The sequence below is a fragment of the Oryx dammah genome, unplaced genomic scaffold (assembly GCF_014754425.2).
Source record: "Oryx dammah isolate SB20612 unplaced genomic scaffold, SCBI_Odam_1.1 HiC_scaffold_28, whole genome shotgun sequence".
NCBI classification, from domain to species: domain Eukaryota; kingdom Metazoa; phylum Chordata; class Mammalia; order Artiodactyla; family Bovidae; genus Oryx; species Oryx dammah.
In genome coordinates, this window is record NW_024070212.1 from 101,948,330 (window position 1) to 101,974,011 (window position 25,682).

Sequence of the window (25,682 nt, forward strand, 5' to 3'; positions counted from 1 at the left end):
CATTCAGAACAAACAGACCTGAACTACGAAAGGAAGTCAGACGTGTTACTCACAGTAGCCCACAAAGTCCTTCACCAGTAAATAAAAATGGTTAACTGAGGACCACCGAATGTCTGAGGGAAATCAACATCATAAAAGGCAAGGAAGAAAATAAACACGTCACCTGAGAGAATGTGAACTTGTAAAAAACAATTCAGGGATTTCACATAGATAAAGCAATGACGTAGAAGACAGGAAAAAGTTCTCAGAAATTAAAAATATAGTTATTGACAATTTGAAAGCACAGTAAAAATGTCTAAATAATAGAAAGGACACTGATAATTTCCAAATGAGTGAACAGGAAGATAAAGTTAAGAAAATTTTTCAGAATCTAGAGCAAAAAAAAAAGTGGCAAGATTAACAGATATGAGGAAAAGACAATAGATATAGTTTGAGAAAGTCTAACATCTATATAACTGATACAAAAAATAATCAAAGAAAAAGTAAACTTTCTCTGAAGAATCAAAATTTTCAATTAAAAGAGGCCATTGAGTATTAAGGGAGAAAAGATCCAAACCAAGAAACATTCTGATGAAATTTTACTACTCTGAGAATGAAGACAAACACTATAGAAGCACAGAAAGAGGAAAAATCAGATTATTCACAAGGAAATGAGAAACAGATTGCATATCATTTCAGTAATCAATGGTAGATGCTAGTATATAATAGAATAATGCTTTCAAAGTTCTAAACGAGAGTGAACCAAGAATTCTATACCCAGCTGTATTAATTAGGGTGTTTTTGACTGTAAGGAACAGAAAGAAAACCTTGAGTGGCTTTAACAAGAAGGAAATGTATTATATTACATTATAGGAAATTCAGAGATAGGACAACACCAGGGTTGGTAAATTAATCAGCTTAATAATGAATGGCAAATAACAATCAAGATTCCTGATTCTTCTCATTCTACTGTGTCATCCTCAGCTTGTTAGCGTTGTACTCAGGCTGGTTCCTTTCTGTTGACAAGATGTCCAGTCATTCCAAGCATCACATCTAGAAATAACAATCTCCAGAGGAAGATGAGAATGTTTCTTGTTCAGAAACTCCAACAGACTTTCCTTCATGTTTTGACCAAAATTTTATCACACACTTATTCTAAAACTAATCATTAGGTAATAGGATAGCCATAATTGATTTAGACCAGTCAGGAAGTACCCCTGGTGGATACATGGAGAAGGAGGATACCCTGCATAAGAGAAGAGTCTGTTATGAAAAGTGTGGGAGTGGAAGCTTGTGAATATTGTGAGATGCACTAGTGCACCAGATCTTGGTTTCCAGACTAAAATACATTATGGAAAATTTGTTTATTATGGTTTGATCACTTGAAGCAAATGGGGAATGGAAAGACTATGGAAACATCTAGCAATGAGCCAATGATATTTCCTAGTGGGTAAACTTTCACTTTTACCCTGTGATGACCTTAAAGCTATCTGAGTAAAATAATTTTATAGAAAAATATCTAGATCTGGACATTCCTAGGAAAATCATAAAAAATAAGTTAGTTATGAAAGACGATACCCTTTTTCCAAATCATTCCTGTTGAACCAGCCAAGAAAAGATCACAGGCATTTGGCACCGTGTCACGTTTCCCACTCTAAGCTAGAAGCAAGAGCGTTGAATTTCAGTTAACTCTGATTGTGCAATTTAGCTAATAGTCTTTTAACTTTTAAACACTGGAGAATGCTTTGAGAGAAAGTTTTGTCAGATGCATGGTGCATTCAATTGATGGCAAAGCTTTCTACACTCAACACCTCAACTACTGATTCATAGTGTGCTTCTAACAATTCACTCTTTCTTAATATTGGCTGAAAAATCAGAAGGATCAACTTCAGAAAGATACACTGTGGCACCAATACTGGGACCTCAGGTGAGGTACTACAGTACCAGTCCTCCAGTCTTCCATGGGAAATAGAAATCTCTTGCATTCATAAAGACAGCCTCTCACTTGAATCTTTACAAAATAAAGGAAGGCTGTGCTCCCCCAAGGTTTGTGCTGGAACTTGCTTGATTCATTTATCATTCAACAAATATATGAGGGTCTACTATGTGCCTGACACTATTCCAGGCTCTCCTGATAGATGAAACAAACTATAGTCATGCAACTTACTTTTTAGACAGTGTATTAAAAAGCAGAGACATTGCTTTGCCTACAAGATCCATATAGTCAAAGCTATGGTTTTTCTAGTATTCATGTACAGATGTGAGAGCTAGACAATAAAAAAGGCTGAGTGCTGAAAAACTGATGCCTTTGAACTGTGGAGAAGACTCTTGAGAGTCCCTTGGGCAGCAAGGAGATCAAACTAGTCAATCTTAAAGGAAATCAAGCCTGAATATTCATTGGAAGGACTGATGCTGAAGTTGAAGCTCTGGTACTTTGGCCACCTGATGCAAAGAGCTGACTCATTGGGAAAGACCCTGATGCTGGGAAAGATTGAAGGCGGGAAGAGAAGGGACGACAGAGGATGAGGTGGTTGGATGGCATCACCAACTCAGTGGACATGAGTTTGAGCAAACTGTGGGAGATGGTGAAGAACAGGGAAGCCTGGTGTGCTGCAGTCCATGGACACAACTGAGCAACTGAGCAGCAACATACAGAAAACCCTATATAGTAATAAGGAAATTTTTTTGTTCTTTGGAAGGAGATAAGAACTTTGGGACAAGTAGAGCAGGGTGAGGGGAATCAGAGGTACAGGGTAGGCCTCATTGAGAAGGTGACATTGGAGTCAAGTGCTGTAGGGGGTTTCGGGGAGAGGGCAGTTCTCCAGCAAAGGGAATGGCCAGGAGAGAGGCCCTAAGGTGGGAGCATCCAGAACAGCAAGGAGGACTGTTGTGGGGAGGTTTCTCTTCCTCCCTAAAACAGATACTGTTGGAGGTAAAGACTCTAGAACTATATATGACAGACATGCTGGCAGATAAAGCTAGTACTTGAAACAAATGGGTTTCTCAGGTGGTGCTAGTGGCAAAGAACCTGCCTGCCAATACAAGAGACATAAGAGACACAGGTTTGATCCCTGGGCTGGGAAGATGCCCTGGAGGAGGGCATGACAACCCACTTCAGTATTCTTGCCTGGAGAATCCCATGGACAGAGGAGCCTTGCGGGCTACAGTCCATAAGGTTCAAACAGTCGGACATGACTGAAGCAACTTAGCACATGTTTGCTAAGTGAATCACTATATTAGTTCATCAGGAATTGCAGATTACTGGGCTCCATCCCCAAGGTTTCTGAGCCAATGGGTCTGGGTAGAGGGCTCCAGAATTTGCTTTTCTAGAAAGTTCCCAGGTGTGCTGATGCTGCTTCTTTGGTCACCATTCTTAGAGAACCACTGCTCCATGGACAAAGGGATTTCTCTAATAGTGAAGTCTGCAGTATGTTTTAGGTATAACCTCTTGATGATATGTTTACGGATATATCTTTCACATGAATAAAGTCGATACCTCAGTAGTTTGTACAGTGATATGTTGTGAAACTCAGTGGGTCATCTGGCCAAACCATTTGCCTTTTGGGCAATCATTCTTACCATTTTAGGGCATCCCAGGTGGCACATGGTAAAGAACCTATCTGCCAGTGCAGGAGATGCAAAAGCATAAATCCCTGGGTGAGTTCAGTCCCTGGGTCGGGAAGATCCCCTGGAGTAGGAAATGGCAACCGGGACTCCAGTATTTGCGCTGGGAAAATTCCATGGACAGAGGAGCCTGGCAGACTACAGTCTATAGGGTCACAAAGAGTTGGGCACAACTGAGCGTGATAACATGACAACCCCATTTTTACTAATGAGGCAATCAAGATCCAGAGAGGTTATGGCTTGCCCAAGTCACGTACTTAAGTTTTAACATAGAAGTTGCTTACGCAAAAGTAATAAAAATTAAAGTCCCCCCTGCCTTGTTTCTAGAACCAGGAGATGCAAACCTGCTGAAGGTTTGCTTTGTAGTTGGGGAAGGGACACATTTTGGTTTTAACGGAGAAAACCACAGCTCCGAAACCCTTGCTTTCTCTTTGCCACGTTTTTAGGGCTGGAATGCATTTTAGGCTCTGCTTGTTTGGAGCTCGTGTTCTTCTGGATTTCTCTCTTGGTCCTGGGGTTCATGTCCTAGGTTTACTTCTCTGTCCTCCTTGGCTGTGCCCCGGGGCCTGTCCCCTCCCTTGCTTGTCGTTCTCTCTGTGAAGGATGTCCTCTGGATAGGAGGGGTGGCCAGGCTGTATCCTATGACTGGCCTCATCAGCACTGACAGTATGGAGAGGAAGCCTGCTGCACAGGATGCCTTGTCACTCTGCCCCGCGTTTGTGCCCAACCTGGGATATTGGCATTGATTGGTCCCTTTTTTTGGTGGCAAGATTTGTGAGACAGAAAAATCACATATTTAACAGCAGTTTCAGTTCAGTTCAGTTCAGTCACTCAGTCGTGTCCGACTCTTTGTGACCCCATGAACCGCAGCACACCAGGCCTCCCTGTCCATCACCAACTCCCAGGGTTCACCCAAACTCATGTGCGAGTCGGTGATGCCATCCATCCATCTCATCCTTTGTCGTCCCCTTCTCCTGCTGCCCCCAATCCCTCCCAGCAAAAGGATCTTTTCAAATGAGTCAGCTTTTTGCATCAGGGCCAAAATATTAGAGTTTCAGCTTTAACATCAGCCCTTCCAATGAACACCCAGGACTGATCTCCTTTAAGATGGACTGGTTGGATCTCCTCGCAATCCAAGGGACTCTCAAGAGTCTTCTCCAACACCACAGTTCAAAAACATCAATTCTTCTGCATTCAGCTTTCTTTATAATCCAACTCTCACATCCATACATGACTACTGGAAAAACCATAGCCTTGACTAGAGGGACTTTTGTTGACAAAGTAATGTCTCTGCTTTTTAATATACTGTCTAGGTTGGTCATAACTTTCCTTCCAAGGGGTAAGTGTCTTTTAATTTCATGGCTGCAGTCACCATCTGCAGTGATTTTGGAGCCCCCCAAAATAAAGTCTGACACTGTTCCATTGTTTCCCCATCTATTTGCCGTGAAGTGATGGGACTGGATGCCATGATCTTCGTTTTCTGAATGTTGAGCTTTAAGCCAACTTTTTCACTCTTCACTTTCACTTTCATCAAGAGGCTTTTTAGTTCCTCTTCCCTTTCTGCCATAAGGGTGGTATCATCTGCATATCTGAGGTGATTGATATTTCTCCCTGCAATCTTGATTCCAGCTTGTGTTTCTTCCAGTCCAGCATTTCTCATGATGCACTCTGCACAGAAGTTAAATAAGCAGGGTAACAATATACAGCCTTGATGTACTCCTTTTCCGATTTGGAACCAGTCTGTTGTTCCATGTCCAGTTCTAACTGTTGCTTCCTGACCTGCATATAGGTTTCTGAAGGGGCAAGTCAGGTGGTCTGGTATTCCCATCTCTTTCAGAATTTTCCAGTTTATTGTGATCCACACAATCAAAGGCTTTGGCATAGTCAATGAAGCAGAAGTAGATGTTTTGCTTTTGCTTTTGCTTTTTCAATGATCCAATGAATGTTGGCAATTTGATCTCTGGTTCCTCTGCCTTTTCTAAAACAGCAGTTTAATTTAACTGAAATCTCAAGTTTACGTCTGCCTAATACACGACAGAGGTTTTTTTCTCTCCTGTGCTCTTGAGGTGCTGAAGGTGACATTTTTTACCCTAAAAAGACATTTGCCTATTGAATCAGTCTCTTTACTTCCTTGAACCTTAGGTTCCTTGTCAGCAAAGCAAGAAACATGATCTTTCTTTAGAAAGGAGATGTTTGAAGGTTCTGGGGCACCATGGCTTGGTTCCCTGCCAATCTGGGCAGCCTCAGGGGAGGGGCAAGATTTCAGGATCTGTGCCAGGAAGGAGTGCCTGAAAGACTCGCTTCCCAGAGCGGGTTCTCTTCTATCGCCTTCGCCCTCTCTCTGGATCCATTGGCATCAAGGGTATGTCAACAAGGAGCCCTTTGCTGAATTAAGCACATTGTGCTTGGCAGAGGGGCTCAGAAGACAACGAGGACTCGTTTACACTATGTGTTCTTTTTTCCCCTTTTGTATCACATTATGTTTGATAAACCATTTATTTATTTACTTTTATTGATGTATAGTTGATGTACAATATTATGTTTCAGGTGTACAACTGAGTGATTTACAAGTTTTACAGGTTATCCTTCGTCTGTAGTTATTATAAAATATTGGCTATGTTCCCTGTGCTTACAATATATTTTTGTAGCTTATTTATTTTATACATACTAGTTGGCACTTCTTTTTGTATTCAGTTCAGTTCAGTTGCTCATTCTTGTCTGACTCTTTGCGACCTCATGGACTGCAGTGTGCCAGGCTTCCCTGTAAATCACCAACTCCCAGAGCTTGCTCAGACTCATGTCCATCGAGTAGGTGATGCCATCCAACCAACTCATCCTCTGTCGTCCCCTTCTCCTTCTGACTTCAATTAAAAAAAAATATTTTTAGCTGCACTGGGTCTTTGTTGCTGCATTTGGCTTTCTCTAGTTGCGGTGGTGAGTGGGGCCTGCTCCGCATTGCTGTGGGCAGGCTTTGTGGTGGCCTCTCTTGCATGGGCTCTGGGTCGCATGGGCTTGAGTAGGGGCAGCTTATGGGCTCAGGAGTTTCGGTGCATGGGCATAGTTGCCCTGAGGCATGTGGGATCTTCCCGGACCAGGGATTGAACCTGTATCCCCTGCACTGGCGGGCAGGTTCGCAACCACTGGACCACCAGGGAAGTCCCTAGCTGGTACTTGTCTATCTCCTACCTCTGTCTTGCTCCTCCCCCTTCCCTCTCTACATTGTTAATGGCTAGTTTATTCTCTATATCTGTAAGCCTGTTTCGACGCCAACTATAATTTCTGTATAGATCACTAACATTAAAAAATTAAAATATTAGTTGGTGGTTAGGAAAAAAAACTCCAAATCCCTGGAAGGCAATAATGAATGATACTGTTAAAATCTGCAATCTCCTCACCCATGGTAAGGACTTCCCAGGTGGTGGTGGTGGTAAAGAGTTTGCCTGTCAATACAGGAGACATAAAAGATGTGGGTTTGATCCCTGGGTCGGGAAGATCCCCTGGAGGAGGGCATGGCAACCCACTCCAGTATTCTTGCCTGGAGAGTCCCATGGACAGGGCAGCCTATCAGGCTGCAGTCCATAAGGTCACAAAGAGTTGGACACAAATGATGTGACTTAGCACATACCCCTACCCATGATAAAAATCTCTTAACAACTTAGCAATAAATGGGAATTTCCTGTTGTGGTAAAGAGTACCTACTAAAACCCTCTAGCAAACATTTTCCTTAGTGATGGGATCAGAAATGTTACAAGAAAGCCTGCTACCCACCAATTCTATTCAACATTTTACTGGAGGGCCTATCCAGTAAAATAAAACAAGGAAAAAAGAATTAGGGACTCCCCATGTTCCAGTGGTTAAGACCCTGCACTTGCAATGCAGGGGCCATAGGTTAGATCCCTGATTGGGAAATTAAGATCCCATATGCTGCATGGCATCACCAAAAAATAAATAAAAAGGAAAAAGTTAAAGAGAATTAAGAGGCACGAATATTGGAAAGGAAGCATAAAGACCACCATTATTTCCAGATAATATAATAATTGTATATTTAGATAATTCAAAAGAATTGTAGAACTTTATCAAAGTTACTGATACAAGGATAATATTTTAAAAATCAATTATATTTCTGTATGCAAGCCTTGAATAAATAAAAGTTGAATTTAAAAAACAGTATCATTTACAATGGTGTCAAAACCATAATGTAGTTGGTCATAAATCTAATAAAAGATATACAAAATCTCTATATGAAATTACTGTAAGCATTATTGAAATAAAGAAAACCTAGATAAATGGAGGGTTATATCATGTTCACAGATTATAAAGTCAGTATTTTAAAGATGTCAACTCCACATTGATCTACAGGTTTTTGTTATTTGTTGTTTGGTTGCTGAGTTCTGTCTGACTCTTTTGCAACCCCGTGGATTGTAGCCTGTCAGGCTCCTCTGTCCATGGGATCTCCCAGGCAAGAATACTGGAGTGGGTTGCCATTTTCTCCTTTAGGGGATCTTCCCAACCAAGAGATGGAACCCACCTCTCTTTGCATTGGTAGGAGGATTCTTTACCACTGAGACACCAAGAAAGCCCCATCTATAGGTTTAGTGCAGTTATAATTTTTTAAAAGAGCTGCATTTTTTAATAGAAATTGACAAGTTTATTCTAATATTTATATAAAAGTAGCCAAGGCAGTCTTGAAGAAGAAGAAAATTGGAGTAATTACACCGCTAGCTATTGTGCATGCCTGCATGCCAAGTCGTTTCACTTGTGTCCGACTCTTTGCGACCCTATGGACCATAGCCTGCCAGGTTCCTCTGTCTGTGGCATTGATTCTCCAAACAAGAATACTGGAGTAGGTTGACATGTCCTCCTCCAGGGGATATTCCCAACCCCTGCATCGAACCTGTGTCTCTTAGGTCTTCTGCATTGTCAGATGGGATCTTTACCACTAGCACAACGTGGGAAGTCCTGTGGTATCTAGGTATCTAGATCTATTTTAAAGCTATAGTATGGCATTAGAAAAGACACAGAGACCATTGAAACAGAATGGTTCAGAGCTAGACTGACACACAAAGGATCACCTGGCTTTTTGACAAAACTGACACTTAAGTGCGGTGGGGAATGGCAGTCTTTTCAGCAAATGGTTCTAGGTCATTCACAGTCCACTTGGTATCTGTCTGCCTACCTACCTATCAGTCTATATGGTTGATGTGTACTCTGACAATCCAGATTAATTACAGTTTTATATATGAAAGGCAAAGGAAAACATCTTTATGACCTTACAGTAAGCAAAGATAAGTAAACAGGACACAAAATATACTAACCATGATAGGAAATGTTGACTTCATTAAGAGTAAGAACATCTGTTCATTGAAAGACACCATTTAGAGAATGAAAATGTAATCCTCAGAGTAGGAGAAGATAACATATATTTGACAAAGGATTTGCAACAAGGATATATAAAGAACTACAAATCAATAAAGAAAGATAGAAAACAGTGGAAATATGGCCAAAATTATTGAACAAGAACTTCAAAATAAGGGCTGTCCCCATGGCCAGTAGACATTAAGAAAGGTACTCAATGGCATTAGTCATCAAGGAAATTCAAATACCCATGTACCCACTAATGTTTAAAATTTTAAAAAGACAAATAACAGCAAGTGTTGGCAAAGATGCAGAACGTGTTGAACTCTCATATAGCATTGGTGAGAGCATATAATAAATTGGTACAACCATTTTGAAAATCCCTTTGGTGATATCTACCAAAACTTAATATATGCATATTATTCTATGACCAAGCAATTACATCCCGAGATACATATCCAACAGAAGTGTGGACATCTGTTCAACAAAATATAAGTACAAGAAGATTTTGAATAACTCCAAACTGGAAGCCACCCAAATTTCCTTAAACATTAGGATGGATAAGTAATTTGTGGCACAGAAAATTTGCACTCTCATCTTAGGATCTAAATAAGTATCTTTCTTGTTTTCACTGTCCTGCCACCATGTGTGAGCAAAATGCCAGAGTCAGGGAGCCTCCAGACCTTGACCAGGCAGAAGGAGGGCACCTGTCATGGCCCATGGCTCAATCTGCTGGATGAGTGCATGGGCAGGGTGAGCAGGGAAGACCTGCAGCCAGAATGACATCCGAACACTTTCCATCTGGACTGCAGGCTTGTCTGTAGGAAAGGGGAATTCTTGGGATGTAACTGATGCATGGAGTCAGTTCACAGGTCTGGAGCTCCCTACACCACAGTAGGTCCCAGTGGATTGGTGGTCAACATGGTGGTGCCCAGCTGTGGCCTGGTCTCTATATTTAAAGCACCTCTAGTTGATTTTATGAGCTTCCCTGGTGCCTCAGACAGTAAAGAATCTGCCTGCAGTTCAGGAGACCTTGGTTCAATCCCTGGAAGATCCCTTGGAGAAGGGACTGGCTACCCACTCCAGTATTCTTGCCTGGAGAATTCCATGGACACAGGACCCTGGCAGGCTACAGTCCATGGGGTTGCAAAGAGTCACACACGACTGAGTGACTAGCACACATGAACACAGGTGCTTTTAAGGGGCAGCCAGAACTGAGAGCATAGTAATAACGGGGAACCTGACTGCCTTTTGCAGACCTCTCTCAGGGACAGTCTTCATTTTTTCTGGCACTGGGCAGGTAGGGGGATACCCCAGTGAGTGAGGCTGTCACGTGAACAGACAGGTAAAACTCCCTGACGGGTGTGTGATTTGCATCCCTTTGTGATTGATGTAGCCAGTAGGAGTCTGAGCTGTGAGAGGCCCCTCTGGTTACCTTGACTGCTGGGCCATCTGAGTCTGGCTCACCAAGGTCTCTGTTCTGAAGGTGTCTGTTGAGAGGAGCTGCAGTGGGCGGCAGGGGTGGAGGAGGTAATTCGGTCTCATCTTGGCAAGACGTCCTCTGAATCAACAGGCGGTGCTCAGACAGTTGCTGATTGTCACATTATGTGTCTGATGCTTTTCGTTTTTTTTTTTTTTTTAACATAAAGAACTACTGTTTCTAAAGAGAACTGGAAATCAACCAGAAACGTGTGAGTTTAAAGCTTGTCTAGAGGGCGGAGACACTTTTTGCAATTTGGCTGTTTTTAGTGCATATGAACGGAGGCATGGGTACCCACCTATCACACTGCATGCAGATCACGTGCTGGAGAGTGTCCTGGAGACCCCCTGCCCGGCCTGGGTTCGTCCTCTAGTCAATGGATTGTGAGAATTCCAGGGGGTCCTGGGAAGGAGGCCAGGTTAGGGTGTGCAATGGTGGGGCACTTAAGAGATTTAGGTAGTGGCTATTTAGTAAACAGTGAAAAATATCAGGGCTTCCCTGGTGGTTCAGTGGTAAAGAATCTGCCTACAATGCAGGAGATGCAAGTTCGATCCCTGGGTGGGGAAGATCCCCTGAAGAAGGTGGCAACGCACACCAGTATTCTTGCCTGGGAAATCCCATGGACAGAGGAGCCTGGCGGGCTACAGTCCATGGGGTTGCAAAGAGTTGGATACGACTTAGTGACTAAACGACAGTAACAAATTCAGTATTTCACCAACTGTATGCCTGTCAGATCCATACTGTCCAGAGCCCAGGTCTGCTTGTAAGAGATGCTAGAAACTCTAGTTAACCTCAGCTAGGATGTGAAGCAAATCGGGGCTAGGTGGAAAGTATTATGAGGGTGTGGCCGTATCTGTCTGGTCATTGTCCTATGTCCTCAGAACCTAGCCCACGGCCGCCACATAATAGGAGCTCAATAAATACGTACTTGATCCCGGCACCTAGTCTCTCTGCCCTTGTGACTCTCCTAGTAACAGGGGCCACAATATTCAAGGAACACTATTGTACTTGGCAATGAGCTGCCTTGGGTCCCGTGTAAAAAGGTTATCCCTGCATGCGAGGCTGCGTTTGTGGGCCCAGCGTCTGTGGCAGGGAGAGGATGTTTTCATGCCTTTGGTGTAGGAGGAGCCCTTAATCTGGGTTAGTTAAAGCAGATTGCTTCCAGCCTCTCTTGACAGTGTGTCCTGGTGTCCTAGCCAGCGTTGGGACTATGCCCATAGGTTCATGCTGTGGAGCTGACAGCTCTGTGTCTAGATTATGTCATTACATCTGCTTGCTTGTTCTCTTGTAGATTACTTCTTTCAGTGTAGTATTCATCACTGTTTTTTTTTTTTTTTTTTTCTGTCCCCTGGATCTTCATTTTTACCTTACTTGAGTGGGGTGACTCTAGGGTTGGGATTAACAGCATGGACTCTGGAGCTGGACTGCCTGGGCTCATATCCAGGTGTGTATGAGTGTGGCCTCTCTCTGGTTTGGCTTCCCCATCCAGGATAGAAATAATAATAGATCCAGCCTCGTGGATCATTGAAAGTGTTACTGTATGTAACACACTTAGGATAGGGCCTGGCACTTATAAAGGGACATATTGAGACAGGCTGGGACCTGAGGCCAGGGATCCTTTCCTGCAGTGCTGCGATGCTTGCATCAGGACGGATGTCTCCTCTAGCAACAAAATACAAAGAAACTATAAGGAACTAAAAAGAACCATGTGCCCCTGCAGTTGGGGCAAAGTATGGACAACATGTTAGAAAAAGACCAAAAAAACCCTTCAGCTGCCACTTCTGAAAAGCCAGGAGCAAAACCAGGGTGTCAGGAGCAAAAGCAGTGGTCTATGCATGCCTGCTGCACTCAACACCATATAAGGGTGGGCAAACCACCTAAGCCAGCCCTCTGGCCTGACCCCTGATACAATGCTACTTTTACCCCACTTAAGGAACCAGCTCACTCTGACTCAGAGAGCCAGCAAGCAAGGGAACCTGCTACTTGTTTTCATTCCCCCCTGCTGTAGCAGAAGCCCCAATAAACCCTTGCCTGAATTTCTTATCTGGCCTCTTATCAATTTCTGCTGATGGGGGAAGGCCAGGAACCCTGGTTGGTAACAGTATGAATTCTTGTTCAATCTCTGATCTGATTTAAATGACCATATTTTAAATATTCTAACCTAAGACACAAGAGCTGGACACAGATATCTCTTATACTTGGGGGTGTGGTTAGGGAGTGATTGGATCCTTTGGTTCTCCATTTTGCAATTCAGTGAAGCTTTCTGTTTTGAGTATTTCATGAAAATCTTTGTCAGGGGAGTTGTTTAGGTGCTAGCTTAAGTGTGTCTTTAGTATACCTCTCAGTAGCATGTATTGTAGGAGAGCCACCATCCACCAGCAGTGAGGCACACTCACACTCAAGTCTGGGGGACTGTGAAGATATTTGAGAAAGAAGAAATCCTCCCAAATATCTGGGAGATAGACTGTGATGGTTAAAGCTGCTATGTGCCAGACATACTCTCCCGTCCTTCTTTTCTTCCATTGGGAAGCTGCTCCCTCACTTCATGTGGTCCTGGTGGGGCTGACTATGAAGGTGACATACACTGCCCCCACCTCTCACGTGGGGCATGTAACCTAAGTGTTATATATCCTTCCAGTGTTGGTGGGTGGTTTTAGGGATGGGTCACAAAGATGCTTCCCTGAGGCTCTTCTACCAGATATAGGGAGGAAGACTATTCTCTTCACTTGTGCCAGTAAGTAGTAAGGATGTTGGCCTGGGGCTGCTAGAAATTCTCTGTCCTGTGATATGGAAAGAGTCCACTTACAGCAGTAAAGAATGGAGTACAGTAAAGAATGGAGCTAGTCTGCAGAGAGAAGCAAGAACAGGCAGAATAGAGAAAGACTGAAACAGGAGCATCATATAAGCACCTAGATCAAGCTTTACCTGAACCAGTCAGCTCACTAAACTTCTCAATATGTGAGTTAATAAATTCCTATTTTTTGCTAGTTTGAACTGTTTCTGTTAACTGCCTTTAGAATAACCCCATCTAGCAGAGTTCAGAAATGTTTGAAGACGCTAGATTTTCTAGAGTGCCCTGACATGGACTGATAAGAAAACACTGAAAAAAAAGAAGGATGGATCAAATTGCTGTCTGGTTTGACTTTCTTATGACTGAAGAGTGGGTCGCCAAGGCATTTCTTCTGTGACTTGATCACTATCCTTACTGAATGTCACAACTAACTCTGTGCTTTCCATTGTGTTCCCTGTCCTTTGGAGTGAGTTCCCGTTGACTTCTCAGCTTCTTGGTAGCCAAGGTCACCATTCACAGGTCCACTCAAATGCTTCTTTTCTGACACAGTCTCTGATCCTGCTAGTCAGATCCATTTTCTTTCTTCTTTGAGTTCTAATTTTTCTCTATCTCAACTTGCATTATGTTTTAATGAATTTTCCATATGTCCCATTTGTCCTCTGGAGTTTTCCTGGCTTTGAGATTCTGATGGTACTGCCTTGAATGCCTACTGATGTTGGGGGTAAATGCTGATAAGATCCTTGAGGTGGGATTGCTGGGGAGGTACTCATAAAAAATCCACCTGTATCTCCCTCCAGCACTTTTATGAGTTAATTTTTATATTTACCTTTTTGCTCCAATTCTAATTTCTTTTGAATTCAGGGGCTTTAAAAATTATTATGGAGGATTTTTACTTTTTTATTTAGTTGGTTTATGTTTTCTAAATTTTCTACAATGAGCATGTGTTGCTTTTATAATTAGACAAGAGTATTAAAAACATGAAAAATGATTCCCAATCATGTAGATGAGATCAAAATAAGAGTGGCAAAATAGCCTGAGGGAAGTGCTAAGGACAGCTTGTTTGATCCTCTGGCAATCTTCTTGTACTGCAGGAGTCGTAAGAAAACCATTTATGAGCTAATGCTTGATTATTTCAAATATTTCAGGTCAGACCTCAGACAAGGGTTTATGATCTTATTTTCAACTATTAGCTTTGGCATCTAACACTCTCTAATGTAGATGCTCAACTTTATGTTTGACAGAACTAAGCCATATACCAACTACTTAACTCTCAGGATGATTAATATCTGCTGGGTAGTATACAAACATTCACTTAAGGCAGAAGACAGAGGCCTCTTCGCAATACTTAGCATTCTCAAAGCATACATAAAATTGAGCAGAAACCATGAAGTCAAGAGGGTATACATTTTGCTTGATCTCCCCTTCTCATTTGTGTGAAATAGCCAGGATCAAAAGTGGAAGGAAACAGTGATACTCCATTTAATGGGGCAAAATTCAGTGTCCCGTCTCCTGAAGGTACAATAGTGAGACAAAAATGATTGAATCCCATACTTAATTTAGAGAAAATTAAGACAGAATAAAGACTTTTTTGATATGAAATGTGAACTGAATGTATTATGTTCATTATTTTTATGGTATACTGACTTTCCTTTTAAACATTAGTCTTATATTTTATCCCATTGCTAATCCTTATTTTTAATAGGTAGGCTTTTAACACCTGAAGGAGCATTTTGTTCACTGAAGTTAAGCCAGAGGACCTTAGGATATTTTACAAACACATCTACTGAAATTGCTGACTTCTCCAGTTTTGACAATTTACTAAACTGATACAACAGGTAGTTCAATTTAGCTGCTGTAAGGAGAGCAATTGTTTAGCACAGTTTGATATTTAACACTGCAGCTTAACCATAAAAAATACAATTTATGCTAATATGTTCTATTCAGGCCTGTTTCCAACAAAGCCTACAATTTAGCCACTTCGAGTTCTCACAACTGCTGTTTACTAATAATGCTTGATTTCAACAGCAAAAAACATTCCTTCAATTCAAACACATGGAAAACTCGTATTTTGAAGGAAGTTAATCATTTGGTGATTCTTTAATCCTTATGTTGAAAGTTGCTTGTAATTTTCACATCTCCTGTTTTCTTTCTTCGTGTCATATTATGTTTTGGACCCTCACAGAATCAAAACAAGTACAGCATGTTCAGAGTTTATGTAAGAGATGCATTCTGAAAGCACTCCCATAATTCAAAACTCATACAGTTTAAGTCTGATTCTTACCGAGGAATACATTTAAACTAGGATTTGCTTGACTGTGCATAAAGAGCAGAGGGATTAATTGTTTTATATGATGCTGTTTAAAATTAGCCAAAACTGCAACTGCACTGTGTATCTTTCGCCTTCTCTCACATGTCCATGGAATTGTTAGATTGTCCATCTCTTTGCTGCTGCTGAGTGAAGAAAGTAATGGAGCTCCTCCCTGCCCAGGAAGCATGGAGCAGCCACACAGGGGTGGTGGCGGGATCTTAAAAACATACCATAGAGTCATTGGCACTCTTTCCATTGAGAGGCTGGTCTGTGCCCCTTCCTCTTGAATCGGGACCTGCTGTGGTTGCTTTGATTACTAGGGTAGAGCAGGAGTGACACAGTGTAATGTCCAATGTGTAGTAGGCAGAATAATGCCCTTCCTCCATCCCTTTGTAGATGTTCATGTCCTAATTAGTCCCTAGAATCTGTGACTATGTTGCCTTATTCACAGAATGGGCTTTGTCAATGTGAGGAAGGATTTTGAGATTATCCTGGTGGACCCAGTGTAATCACAAGGGTCCTTTTGAGAGGGGGGCAAGAGTGTTAGAGGTAAAAAGAGATTTGAAGATGCTATGCTGCTGGCTTTGAAGATGGTGGAAGGGGCCATGGGCCAAGCGATGCAGGTGGTCTCTAGAAGGTGGAAGAGGCAAGGGGACAAATTCTCCTCTAGAGTCTTCAGAAGAAATTCAGCTCTGCCAGAACCTCAGTTTTAGCTCAGTGAGATCCATTTGGGACTTCTGACCTCTGAAACTATAACCCAACAATTATAATCTCTCCCATCTTCCATTAAACCCACCTCCATCTTTCCTTTTGCTTAAGATAAAGCCTTTGATACTTACATATTTTGAATGATGTATGTGTCTGCTCTTATGTATGTATCTATATCTATATATTGAGATCAAGTTTCATTTGGTATTTGAATTATATATCTTTTCCAAATTTCTTTATAATTATTTTGCAAATGGCATACATACCAGAGGATTTTTTCTGTTCAGTCTGACAGTCTGATTTTTAGCTGGAATATTTAGCTCATGTATATTTAATTTTACCTCAGATCTGTTTAGGTTTACATCTCTTATTTGGGCTTGCTATTTTTTCTACCTATTTCTATATTTTGTTTTCTTTCCTTTCTTGCCTCATTTTGATTAGTGGCTCAGGTGATAAAGAATCTGCCTGCAGTGCAGGAGACCCAGGTGTGATCCCTGGGTTGGGACGATCCCCTGGAGAAGGGAATGGCAATCTACTCCAATATTCTCGCCTGGATAATCCCATGGACAGAAGAGCCTGGTGGGCTACAGTCCATGGGGCCACTCAGTCCAGACATGACTGAGTGACTAGCACTTTAACTTTCACTTTCATATCATTCCATTTTTTTCCCTTTCCTGGTTCTGAATATAGGCACTCTATTTATATTCTTTTAGTGATTCTTCATGAAGTTATAACATACATGTTTCACTCATCAAAGTCTAAAATTGATTAATAAATTTCTTTATTCTCTTGAATGGTACACTGACCTCAGAACCTTTTAATTTCATTTACCTCCCTCTTGATTATAAATCATGTTATCATGCATTTTTCTCCTTAAAAAAAAACAAGAATTTTTTTTAGTTTTAGGCAAATTGTGTTAATTTAGATTTATTTATATCTTTGTTACTTTTTCAGCTTTCCTTCTGTTTTGTTGCTCACATCTTTTACCTGGGGTTACCCTTCTTCTCAGAAAAACATCATTTAGAATTTCTTTTAGCGAGTAACTCTTCATAGCAAATTCTCTCAGTTCTTGTTTGAAAAGCCTTTACTTTGCTCTCATTTTACTAGTTTACTTACTTATCAGTTTTTGGCTGTGTGGATCCTTGTTGCTGCATGTGGGCTTTCTCTAGTTCAGTGAGCAGGTGCCACTCTCCAGTTGTGCAAGGGCTTCTCACTGCCCTGGCTTCTCCTGTTGCAGAGCAGACTCTAGAGCATGGGCTCAGTAGTTGGGGCTGCTGCTGCTGCTGCTAAGTCACTTCAGTCGTGTCCGACTCTGTGCGACCCCATAGACGGCAGCCCACCAGGCTCTCCCGTCCCTGGGATTCTCCAGGCAAGAACACTGGAGTGGGTTGCCATTTCCTTCTCCAATGCATGAAAGTGAAAAGTGAAAGTGAAGTCGCTCAGTCGTGTCCGACCCTCAGCGACCCCATGGACTGTGGCCCACCAGGCTCCTCCGTCCATGGAATTTTCCAAGCAAGAGTACTAGAGTGGGGTGCCATTGCCTTCTCCACAGTAGTTGGGGCACACAGGCTTATTTGCTCTGTGTGGAATCTTCCCAGAGCCAGGGATGGAACCCGTGTTCCCAGCATTGGCAGGTGGATTCCTATCCACTGTACCACTAGGCAAGTCCACTCCTATTTTAAAAAGGTGTTTTCAGTGAGGCTATATTTCTAGATGGGCAGTTGTTTTCTCTTAATACACTGAAAATGTCATTCCATTGTCTTTGACCCCCATGGTTGTTACTGGGAAGACAACTGCCAGTCTTTCAAAGTAATCATATTTAAGATGGCTATATTTAAGATGTTTTCTTTGTCTTAATCTTATGAAGTTACACTATGATGTGTCTGGTGGTGGATTTATTTTCAGACTGTGTTTCACTGAATCTGTGATTGTTCATTTGTTCTGCAAAATTCTCAGTAATTCTCTTGAAATATTACTTTTACCCCATTCTCTCTTCTCTACCTAGGACTTGAAATGAATTCATGTAGGACTGTCTCCTCTCTATATTTCAATATCTTCTCTGTATTTTCTCTGGTATTTTCTCTCTTTGCAGTATTTTGGGTAGTTTCTTTGGACTTTTTCACTAATTCTCTCTCCAACAATGTCTAATCCAATGTTAAACCCAGACACTGATCTTTTGTGCTTTTTTTTCTTTTATTTTGGAGATTCTCTTTAGTTATTTTCCAATTCTTTCGTGTCATTTTCAGATTCTTGTTCCCTGCAGATATTGTCAGACTTGTGCTTTATTTCTTTAAACAAAGTAAGCATGATTGTTGTATACTTTGCATTTCATAATTACAATAATGATAATCTTGGCTTATGTGTTTCTGCTGATGTTGTCTGCTTATAATATATTGTTTACTAGGGTGCTTTGGTGGATTTTTTTGTGAGTTTCTCATTGTCCTTTAAAAAATTATTTGTGGGAATCCTTTGAGATGAAGATACTCTTCTCCAGAGAGTTTTTTTTGGTTTTGTTTTTTTGTTTCTCTCAGGTGCCTAGGATTATTCCTGCTCCAATATAATTTAAAAATAAATTTACAGCTTGATTTTTTGGGGGATAGGGTCCTACACAGGGGAAATGCATTTTGGCAGTGAATTCTTGCAAGTACTGCTTTTTCTCTTTCTCTAGTTCTCCTTTCCACTCATTTCTTAACTCTCCACAGAGCTCTGCTCAAGTATCACATCAGTGGAGCCTTCCCTAACCACTCAATATAAAATACTGTTCTTGGGACTTCCCTGGTGGTCCAGTGGCTAAGATGTCATTCTCCCAAGGCAGGGGACCCCAGTTCAATCCCTGGTCAGGGGACTAGATTCCACATGCGTCAACTAAAGATCTCACATGTCACAGTGAAGGCTGAAGATCCCATGAGCTGCAACTAAGACCCCATGAAGCTAAATAAATAAATAAAAATAATAAAATATTAAAAAATTAGGTTGGTGCAAAAATAATTGCAGTGTTTACATTATTGAAATTTGCCTTTGATATTGGAGTACATTCTAAAATACTTTCTAAAATGTGGTTATGTTATATATCATTTTAATGCACATCTCTTGCTTTATTTTTTTTTTGCTAATGAGTTATTACTTATATTTGTTTTAGACTATGGAAATGATGTTAGACAAAAAGCAAATTCAAGCGACTTTCTTATTCGAGTTCAAAATGGGTCATAAAGCAGCGGAGACAACTTGCAACGTCAACAATGCATCTGGCCCAGGAACTGCTAATGAATGTACAGTGCAGTGCTGGTTCAAGGAGTTTTGCAAAGAGATGAGAGCCTTGAAGATGAGGAACAGAGTGGCCGGCCGTTGGAAGTTGACAACAAATTTAGAGGCTCTCGAAGCTGATCCTCTTACAATTACACAAGAGGTTGCTGAAGAACTCATTGTTGATCATTCTATGGTTATTTGGCATTTGAAGTAAATCGGAAAGGTGAAAGAGTTCAATAAGAGGATGCCTCATGAGCTGACCACAAATAAAAAATTCATCGTTTTGAAGTGTCATCTTCTCTTATTCTGTACAACAACAGTGAACAATTTCTTGATCAGATTGTGACATGTGATGAAAAGTGGATTTTATATGACAATCAGTGACAACCGTCTCAACGGTTGGACTGAAAAGCTCTAAAACGCTCTCTAAAGCCAAACTTGCACCTAAAAAGGTCACGGTCACTGGTGGGCTGCTGCCCGTTTGATCCGCGACAGCTTTCTGCATCCCAGCGAAACCATTACACCTGAGAAGTGTGCTCAGCAAATTGAGAGATGCACCGAAAACGGCTACACTTGCAGCAGGCATCTAATTCTTCTCCATGACAATGCCTGACCACGGTTTACAACCAACTCTTCAAAAGTTGAATGAACTGGGCTACAAAGTTTTGCCTCATCCACCACATTCACCTGACCTCTTGCCAACTGACTACCACTTCTTCAAGCATCTCGACAACTTTTTGCAAGGAAAACGCTTCCACAACCAGCAGGAGGCAGAAAATGCTTTCCAAAAGTTCATCGAATCCTGAAGCACGGATTTTTATGTTACAGGAATAAACAAACATATTTCTCATTGGCAAAAATCTGTTGATTGTAATGGTTCTTATTTTAATTAATAAAGATGCGTTTGAGCCTAGTTATAATGATTTACAATTCACAGTCCAAAACTGCGGTTGTGTTTGCACCAACCTAATACTATCCCTGGATAGCGCTACTTTCTGTCCCACGTTATTTTATTCAGGGTACTCTTTGCTATACAGAATGCTTTGGAATTACTCATTTATGTGTTTGTTGAGGCTCTCCTGTCCCTACCACGTATGAGTGAATAAACAGTCAGATACTCAGAATCTTTTACAGTTGATTTAATATAATACAGCGTGCCTGCGTGCGTGCAAAGTTGCTTCAGTCATGTCCAACTCTTTGCAACCCCATGGACTGTAGCCCGCCAGGCTCCTCTGTCCATAGGATTTTCCAGGCAAGAGTACTGGAGTGGGGTGCCATTGCCTTCTCCATAGATCTGCTAAACTAAAAAATAAAATCTCTTTATCTCCCCACTACTAACTCAGTTTTTAAAACATCACATTTTAAATATAATTGAATAGTTTGCATTGAATACTCTGCCAGAAGTTGAGTGCATATTCTAAAAAATAGTTTGTTAAATGGACAATGCTTAATAAATATATTTGTGCTAAAATTTTCCTGTTCAACATAGGAAAGCTATGTCACTAGTTCAACAAATATAAAACCTCTGTTATACATGGAAGACTTGCTATTATGGAAATTAATATGATAATGTTTTTGTTAAAATAATATTCGGTATCTTGTGCAAGAAAAAACCTGAGGAGATTACTTCAGTTTGGCATTACAATTGTCCTCCACTTCAGTCAGCAATAAGCTGTTTATATACAAGTGGGCTCTCCTCTCTCAGAGATTTCCTATGTTTTAAATTCAAACAGGGTCTTAGAGACCAGGTTGTTCTCTCTCCCCAGGGCTTTACAGATAAGGAAACTGAGGCGCAGGTAGTATGACATGAGCAAGGTCATGCTTAAGAGAGGATATTAAGATACAGAAATGATACAGTCTGGCAACAGAGAAGAGAGAGCAAGAATGGGATAAAGGATCCAGGTCTCAGCTCAGCAGACTTCCCATCTGCTGTGGCTGCCTCCTCTTCTGTAAAGATCTTAACTTCGAACTAGCGAGACGTCTGTGACAAGGTTAGCATGAATGGATCGATTAAAAAAAATGGTTATTGGAGTATAGTTGCTTTACAATATTGTGTCAGTTTCTGCTATGCAGCAAAGTGGATCAGCCATACATATATCCCCTCTTTGTTGGATTTTCTTCCCCTTTAGGTCACCACAGAGCACTGAATAAAGTTCCCTGTGCTCTACAGTAGGTTCTCACTAGTTACCAATTTTATACATGGTTGGTGGTGGGTTAGTCATTAAATTGTGTCCAGATCTTGTGACTCCATGGTCTGTAGCCCACCAGGCTCCTCTGTCCATGGGATTTCCCAAGCAGGAATACTGGAGTGGGTTGCCATTTCCTCTTCCAGGGGATCTTCCTGACCCAGGGATGAAACTTGCATCTCCTTCCTTGGCAGGCGATTCTTTACCACTGAGCTAACAGGGAAGGCCCATAGAGGTCAGTCTCAGTCTTATGTGTCAATCCCAGTCTCCCAGTTCACCCACCCCTCCTCTTCCCCCTCAGTGTTGATACGTTTGTTCTCTACATCTGTTGTCTCTGTTTCTACTTTGCAGGTGTTTGTTTTTGCAGAAAACTTCTGTACCAGTTTTCTAGATTCCACATATATGTGTTAATATATGATAGTTGTTTTTATCTTTCTGACTTACTCTGTATGACAGTCTCTAGGTCCAGAAAGGATTGCTTTCTAAATTCATTTTTGTATTCATAGAAGTGATTTGATACCTTGGCCCTGGGCTGAAAGTTTTGCTAGTGTGACAGTGAAAGTCGTTCAGGCATGTCCGACTCTTTGTGACCCCATGAACTGTAGCCTGTCAGGCTTCTCTGTTCATGAAATTCTCCAGGCCAGAATACTGGAGTGGGTAGCTGTTCCCTTCTTCAGAGGCTCTTCCCCACCCAGGAATCGAACCTAGGTCTCCCACATTGCAGACAGATTCTTCACCATTTGAGCCACAAGGGAAGCCCAAGAATCTGGAGTGGGTAGCTTATCCCTTCTCCAGGGGATCGTCCCGACCCAGGAACTGAACTAGGGTCTCCTGCGTTACAGGTGGATTCTTTACCAACTGAGCAACCAGGGAAGCTGCTAGTGTATTAGGAGGCAAAGTTATAGCTGACTACATCTAACACAGACAGGCAAAGGGACAAACATCTAAGACAGGTCCCTTTGAGCCACTATCTTTGGTGGCTAGGTGGGATGGCACAGAATCCCCTCCTTCTACCTATTGGTCATCCTCCGGATCCAACAAGCAGGGGGAACTCAGCATTTCTCAGAATAGACATTAAAGAGACCATTCAAATTCTTTCAGAGGCCTCCAAGATTCCATGTGACTGGGACGTCCCTGGTGGTCCACTGGTTAAGACTGTACTTCCAATGCAGTTGGCCCAGATTGGATCCTTGGTGAGGGAACTGGATCTCACATGCCATGGCTGAAGATCCCTCATGGTGCAATGAAGATTGAAGATCCCATGTACCACAATTAAGACCTGGTGCAGCCAAATAAATAAATGAACGCTAAAAAAACCCCCAAAGATTCCATACAGCCCGGCCCCTGCCTATTGTTGTTTCCTCACTAAGTCATGTCTGACTCTTTGTTGCCCCGTAGACTGTAGCCTGCCAGGCTCCTCTGTCCAGTTGATTTCCCGGGCAAGTTTACTGGAGTGGGTTCCTTCTCAGGGATCTTCCCCACCCAGGGATTGAACCCACTATCTTGCATTGGCAGGCGAGTTCTTTACCGCTGATCCACCAGGGAAGTCTGGCCCCTACCTACATCTTGCATATTAATTTACACTGCTACAGTCTAGCTCCTCCTGGAACTCACCATGCTTTTCATAGTTCATAGCCTGGCGTTAGCTTTCCATTCTTCCCAGGCCTGGCTCCTTCTCACCCTTCATTTCCCAACTTAAAGTTGTCTCCTTAGAAGGACCCTCCTTGCTTCTCTGTCAAAAGCAGGCTCTTCTTTTTTGTTTGTTTTCTGTCTCCACACCTTGTTTGTTTCTTACCTGTGACAGTTTGTAGTTGTTTTATTTGTTTCTCTATTATCCGTTCATCTGCTCCTTTACTAGATGATATGCCCCAGGAGGACTGGAACCTCTTGTGTTTGATTTAGTGAGCCTATGGGCTCCTTGCATATAAAAGGCAACCAGTAAACACCTACTGAATGAATGAATATATAATTAAATGACCTCGGTTAGAGTTACCTCTGAACTCTCTATCCTGTGGCTTGCAGGGAACTTTCCCTGAAGCAAAATCAGATTGATGTGTTAGAAGTGAATATACTTTTTCACAATAAACAAAACCTCTATGTCATCTTGTCCTCCATAGTTTCTCTATTTATCCTTTATCTCTTTATCCATCTCTGCATTTCAGGTGATTTTTTTCTCCCCTCCTCTGAAGCCAGGCTCCTTACCATAGATTTAATTTTCTGCAATGTTAATTCTGCTTCTGGATGTTTCTCCAGCATTTTTTCAGTTCTGAATTCATATCGCTTTTTTCTTCATTTCTCATTAGCTCTAGCTTGTCAACTTTGATTTTACAGCATTGATATCTTCAGTTTTCTTTTCCACTAAGGTGCGTGCATGCCAGGTCGCTTCCGACTCTATGGACTGTAGCCCTCCAGGCTCCTCTGTCCATGGGATTCTCCAGGAAAGAATACTAGAGTGGGTTACATGCCCTCCAGGGGATCCTCCCAACCCAGGGATCAAACCTACTGTTCTTAGGTCTCCTGCATTGGCAGGCAGGTTCTTTATCATTAGCACTACCTGGGAAGCCCCTCCACTAAGGTGATACTCCTTTTAAGTTTCCTTATGAGAACAAAACATTATTTAAATTCTTTCTTACATTTTTTCTTGTAGTTTTGAAGGGCCTTTATTTATTGTCTGCTTCTTCTTCTTTTTTTTTTAACCAAAGAAAATTCTACCAAGACCTAATATTTGGTCTGAAAAATAGTTTGAAGTTTTTTTTTCTTGATTCCTCCACTTCCTTACCTGGCTATGCTGGAGTACTCCACTTGGCATGTGAGAGTCTGTATATTTTTGTTAAGTCCTTCCACTGCCCACGGAAAGTGGATTGAGGGCTGAGCCTTTAGATAGGGTAGTCATCATCAGTAAGCTATGCTTCTATTTTTCTCTCTAGCTAAAAATAAAGCTTCCCCCTTCCCAAAACAAAATAAAAACTCCAGGAGCTACCCAGTCACTCAGAGGGAGGTGAATAATGGTGTCCTAGTGCTTCTCTTTAGCTCTGGTGTCCTGTCCCATCCTACTTGGGGGTGAGCTAGCCACGTAGGAGTATGGAACTTGTGTTTCCAAGGCTTGGCTTGGTGTGACTGTATTTTTTCTCCACCTAGCTGCACCTCTGTTTGCTGTTGCTGTTTTCTACTGAGACCGTTAATCTTTGTTGGTTATTCTCTCATCCCTTTCCTTCCTTCGCATTCGCTTTCCAGACAGGGGTGGATCTATCGATCCATGTGTCTATACTTAAGGAAAAGGATAGCAGTGTGCACCAAGTTTTGAACTATTGAGTGTGTCCCCCACTATACAGTATTTACATACTGTATCACCTTATTGATACATGTGCATTTTTTTTTATCTAGCTCTTGCTTTTGGTGGGTCATGGGTATATTATTATGAGAAATTTTACACTGAGTTTTAAATGCATCATAGGGGACTTCCCTAACAGAAACAGAAAGTTAAGAAGAGGTGGCAAGAATACACAGAACTATACAAAAAAAGATCTTAATGATTAAGACAACCATGGTGGTGTGATCATTCACCTAGAGCCAGACATTCAGGAGTGTGAAGTCAAGTGGGCCTTAGAAAGCATCACTACAAACAAAGCTGGTGGAGGTGATGGAATTCCAGCTGAGCTATTTCAAATCCTAAAAGATGATGATGTGAAAGTGCTGCACTCAGAATGGCAGCAAATTTGGAAAACTCAGCAGTGGCCACAGGACTGGGAAAGCTCAGTTTTCATTCCAGTCCCAAAGAAGGGCAATGCCAAAGAATGTTCAAACTACTGCACAATTGCACTCATCTCACATGCTAGCAAAATAATGTTCAAAATTCTTCAAGCTAGGCTTCAGCAGTACCTGAACCTAGAACTTCCAGATATTCAAACTGTAATTAGAAAAGGCAGAGGAACCAGAGATCGAATTGCCAACATCTGTTGGATCATAGAAAAAGCAAGAGAATTCCAGAAAAACATCTGCTGCTTC

At 41.7% G+C, this 25,682-nt stretch overlaps 1 pseudogene; it reads left to right on the forward strand.

Annotated features, from left to right (window-relative positions):
* Nucleotides 1–19,387: 19,387 nt before the first annotated feature.
* On the forward strand, nt 19,388–20,384 carry LOC120856328 (annotated as a pseudogene).
* The last annotated feature ends 5,298 nt before the right edge of the window (nt 20,385–25,682 follow it).